Source organism: Protomyctophum bolini, assembly GCF_963924005.1.
Source record: "Protomyctophum bolini genome assembly, chromosome: 22".
In the NCBI taxonomy this organism is placed as follows: domain Eukaryota; kingdom Metazoa; phylum Chordata; class Actinopteri; order Myctophiformes; family Myctophidae; genus Protomyctophum; species Protomyctophum bolini.
The window spans coordinates 21,584,713-21,590,548 of record NC_137883.1 but is presented as its reverse complement, the minus strand read 5'-3'; positions in this window follow the sequence as shown (position 1 = coordinate 21,590,548).

Genomic DNA, 5,836 nt, shown 5'->3' with positions numbered 1-5,836 from the left:
ATTGGAATTGGTCAACCTGGCCGAGTCTCGCGCATAGAGGGCAGTGTTGCCAGATGCTGTGATAGAAGTAAGCCAACCAGCCAAGTCTGCTATGAAAACAAGGCCAAAAGAAGCTAATAGAAAATAGAAAAATCCAAAATCTAGTACTTTTTGAATATTTTTGAAACATTTTAACAACTCAAATCCATGGCACATAATATTTTCAGAAAACAAAGCAAAGTAGAAACCAGTAAGATGCCCTAAAGGACGAGGTCGCATGCACGCGTGACGCATCCACCTGATGACGGCAGACTGCTGGGCTGGTGCTGTGGGATGGGGGGGAGGGGATAGATCAACATATGGAATGAATTCTGTACTTGACATATGGAGCGTCACAAGCGTGTCTTGAGTGTACAGGGTTTGATGAGGTCAGATCAACATATGGAATGTCAGAACAGGAAGGACGGGTGGGGATGTAGAGTTGCTGGCCGGCTCCATGCAGATCTGGGTCATGATCCACTCTTCTCCAAGTATGGTTATCCAGGGTTAGATGAGGTCAGTGTCATGATCTTCATATTTGGAGATGGCCATATATGGTGGCATGACGTGTCACAACTCACAAGGCGTGATGACACGAGGCGTGACCATATATGGAGATGTACCGTGTACGTGATATCACGAGGTGTAAACCATATATAATATAATTATGGAGACGTGACTCACTCAACAAACAAGCCAAAAAAACGCAACCCGCGGCCGTACCAATATTTACACACTACTTTACAGAAAAGGAAGCCCAAATTCACTTATAATAGGCAGAGATGGCAACGCTTATAGAGGGGTCATGTGACACTGCTAAATTGTGGAAGCCCCGCCCCCACACGTGACGGAAGGAACCAATCGGAACGCAGCCGAAGGGAAAACAGACGATCTACAAGCTCACGCAGCGGCACCGAAGTTGACGGTCGTGAGCTTGTAGATTGGTAGTAGATTGGCTGTTTTCCTTGCCACGCGACACCCAGTCGTACGGTGAGGTGTAGCTCTGGTTTAAAGGTACAGTGCTGATATTTCCTTTAAAAACAATGTTTTTGTTCAAAGTGAAAGCTCTAATATTGGTGAGTGTTTGATCAATAACAGGGGGTCTTCCACCCCGACTCTTCAGTTCTTTAATAAACAGAAAATAATACATTTAGCCACCTTTTAGCATTTTGGGCACAAATTAATAAACACACTGATGGATGGATGGATGCAATGGAAGGATGGATGGATGGATGAGTAGTGCAACATTTATTGAGCTTCTGACTGCTACATGTCTGATGCCACGCCCACCTTTGTTTGGTTTCTTGGTTTCTTGAAAACAAGTCATTCATTTTACTGTTGACCCCCCCCCCCCCCCACACACACACACACACACACACACACCATATGTCAAAAATTAATTAATTGACATTCTACAGATTCTGCATGTTTTCTCTTACACTTTTCATATGCTCAATGATTGAGGAACGCGCAGCAATCTATCTTACTCATATCTTGCTATGAAAATAAATACATACGGTTTGCTGAGTCAGTCCCCCTCTTGTCAATGGAGGTTAATGTGCAATCAGTACACCCTGGCTACTGAGTTACCATGTAACCCAAAGGAAAATGGAAAAACTAAAGAGCACATTTTCCACAGATTCCACTATAAAATATTTCTAAACCTTCCAAATGCCTTGCTGTCTTGTGTCCAAAACCATTCTTTTTTATTATTATTATTATTATTATTATTATTTACCCGTTATTATTTTTTTCCATTTATTAGTATAGTGAAAACAGCAGCTCTACAAGCGCCACAATGTCTCACATTGCAAGCTGTTGTGAACTTGTAGATCTGCTCTTTTCATTCAACATTCAAGGTTTCTTCAACGATGTGTTACTTTAAATTAACAATGCATGTTTGGAGATGCATCTCTCATTCCAAGAGAAGGACAAATATAATAAACATATGTTTTTCGGATTTAGAACAGTGGTTTAGAAAGGTGGTTCTCAAAAATAGTAAATGCGCAAGCTAGCTCACTTTGTTCTGCGTTGCAATTACGTGTACATATGCTATTTTTGAAAACTATTGGCAGTATTTGAAACATTTGTAATCATTTTGTATTTTTTTACACAAATCTTGAAGTTGTGGGGGACCTCTGCCACAAAACACTTTCCGATGGGGGCCGCAGCCAAATACGTTGCTGTCGGGAGGAAACCATGCACCGGTTTTTGATTATTAATATTATTATTTTTGCATAAATCAGTGCGATCGAACACCCTTTACTGTCTGTGTGTTGGTTAAAAAATATTGAACCAATGGAAAGTATAAAAAAGTGCTTCGGACAAAACCTCTCCATTGGACCCTCAACCTGTCAAACAGCTAACTCCACCACCTCTCCCCCTCTCATACAAGTAATTGACAATATATAATCACCAACTTTGATGAGGCAGTATTGCTTTGTTTTCAAAATATAAAGTTTTCTTCATTTACTGAAACAAAATAATAGAGACAGCATCGGAATTCTCCTCACATCCACTTGCATGGAGTTTCTCATCCAGCACATACTCCCTTTTCACCCCTTCTTTCCGGGTTGGAAAAGTGGTAGGCTCCGCCCATTTTGGGCCTATCTACATCATAGAATTGGATTCATGAACACGCTGGGCCGAAAGCATGAACGAGCACCGTGGGTCGTTCGTTTTCATCTATAGGGCCTCACTGTAGGCTAGACCTAGACCCTCTGGCTCCCAAGGTGTGACCCCCAGGAGTGGGGTTCCAGTGGGGGGTCAGTGGGTTGGTGGGGTTCGCCAGCAAAATAAGGAACACTTTAAACACTTAATAAATACTTTTTTGGCTATTTGAAAATAGCCATATTTTAGTAGATGTGTTTTGAGGGTTGTTTCTTTGTCACTGCATTATGTTGTGCACATACGTGAAATTCATCCTCTGCATTTACCCATTCTATAATCACTAGGAGCAGTACGTGAGCAATTTAGGGCTTAAGAGTCTTGCTTAGGGACACACATCGCTGGCCTGGAATCAAATCTGCGACAACAAACCCAAACAAAAATAAGTTTTAAGTACAACCTTGAACCTTGAACCAGGGCCTTTGGCTGCTCATGCAGGCTCACTAACCACTCAGCTATGGCTGCCCCCTACAAGCTCACAATGTTTTACCGTTATGCTAAAAGGATAACACAAAAGGCCTTGAGGGATTGTTTCAATTGTGGTCCATCCATGTGTGACTCACTATGCAACACATTGTGACCTTGTAGATAGCTATTTTCTCTAAAATGCCCTCTTATATGGGCTCTCTGGCACTAAATAATTTCAAACGGTGTGTCCGTGGCCAAACGCACATCTCTTTGGGGAGAAACACTAAGGCTGGCCTGACCCTATACTGTCCACCGTTCTTTTAACTTCACCTACTGAGCAGATCCAGTTGTGAATCATACACAATGTGGGAACTGAATGACATGTATTCCCACTGAGTTCCACAAATCTTTAACCTTCCTCAATCTAACCATCGCAGCGAACGCAGCCCTAAAAACAACACTCCAGGAGGCAGGAGCTGCTGATAAGCCCTACTGGCCTGCTTAGCAGATTAGACACGCAGTCAATGCCAGAGGAATTTCAATATTTTTGAGTGGCAAAAAAAAATGGGGGGAGGGGGGGGGAAGAGGGCAGACAAAAACACAAGGAAAGGAAAATACGAGAGGTGGAGGAGTCATGGGAGGCTAGGAAGAAGCGTGTGGGAAAGCCAGTATATCCTGCAGACAGACTTCTGAAGGTCACAAACCTAAGTCTAGTCTAGACTCCTGCTCCTCGGAGGTCTCTGCCAGGCCAGGTAGGCTATTGTGGCCTCCTGGTGGCACAATTAGTCCAATGTGAAAAAGGTGCTATTTATAGGCCTTTTACGGCAATTGGATACTGTATGCATTCATGATTTGAGGCATTTTGTTCCAAAAAAATCTACCTGCTGGTGGCGCTCTAACAGGCCAATGTGAAAAGGGTGGCATGTTAGTGCTATAACAGGCAGATCTGACAAAATAAGGGTAGAGGTTCTGCACATTTTTGCAGTGACCGGGCCAACAGTGCCGGAGATCAGCTGCTCACAGACAGACGGAAACACATGGACGGACGGACAGGGTGTGACAGGGTCTCGGCTCTTATAAAACTATAAGAGTCACAGAGTTGTACACTGAATGTTATGTTTTTAACCTTCTTTTTATGAAATATCTGAGACCATTAGGGTTCCATGATGCCTCTGACACAGGTATTCTATAGTGTGAGAACTATACTATAGTATAGAACTTGAATCCATGTGAAATAGGGTTAGAACACTACAGAAAGGTTGAGGAATAAATCATTGTTTGAGGTCAAGTCTGTGCAATGTTTATTGCTATGCAATGTCTTACTAGTAAAACAATGAAAGACATCAAATAATAGAACATAGTTTATAATATTCCTGACTACAAATAGATGCCCGTCATTTTCACTCGGAACCGTCACAAAACGGCCGGACACCTCTTCATGTGACAAGAGTATGTACAGTAAATACAACACTTAACAGCAATTAGGGAAATGAATGCAACCTTTCCGGGTGTAGGAATGACCCGCGGAAAGATGTGCGTTGTTTGGAAGCCCGTTTCACATAACTGCACCTCGAGGTGCACACATTATAACAAAAAATAAAATAATAAATAAAGCCTTTCACAATAAATATGTCATTGAGTTGAACAATATACATTTTTACACGTCCCAGTACACATACTGCGAGTCACAGACCCAACCAGTGGCTTAACTGGAAACCAATAGATTATAAGTAAGACCAATTTCTACATATGACCCATTTGAACCAGCAGGCAGGTCTAGGTTATAAGGCCCGATTTGGATCGCACATCAAAAATAACAGATCTACAAGCAGATCTACTATTTCCGTACGACAAGGTTTAAATCGGGCGTAAGGCTGTGCTGAGTATGACAGAGCAGTCAGCCCCTTTAAAATCAGCTAAAAAACGTTCAGTCCGCTCCACAAAACATTAAGTGTATGGTCATCACAAGAGTGCCGATCTTCCCATACAGGATTCCCATGGAGGAGAAATACTTTGGAGTCAATACCATATCAGACACACGACTTCTAACTGTGTAGAATGCGTGGCCAGACTACTATCCCACAATCTCCAAAAGCTTCATATAGTCTCCAGAACTACACCTTCCGACCAAGCGGTCATCCATTCCGTCATTTACGTTCACGAACATGTATTTTAAAATATCTTCAAAATATAGGCCTACATTTGCTAAGCAGCAAGCTATATACCTGTATGGTTTGAATAATTTGATTTAAAGTAGTTACGAATTTACACAACTGCAAAGACGAGACAGAAGCGGGGAGGAGGCGTCACATCCGCTTTATCCCCACATCATTTTCAGAGCCAGTATGACGGTTGACGGAAGCCTTTGGAAATTGTGGGAGGCAACAGTCTGACAACTTCAGTGATGTTTTGAAGTGTTCAGTTCGCGAGCTATAGCTTATACAAATATAGCCTTCAAAACGGCAACCTTTCAAAGTAAATAAATAAATGACAGTCAGCATATATTAACATAATTTGTCTTTACAGTCAAATGACTTCAGTGTCACTGCATACAACAGTAGAGATAGGTAGATTACATGCTAGCAGCTTCAACATGTCAGCTCTCATTCACCCACAGTGTGAAGACACATTTGTCTTTTGAGTAAATGTAAGACTTATAGTAGATACTGTGGTTGAAATAATAGCCAATTTACAAGCTCACTACTTGTTGCAACTGCATTGCGAGTTTGTAAATCAACTATTT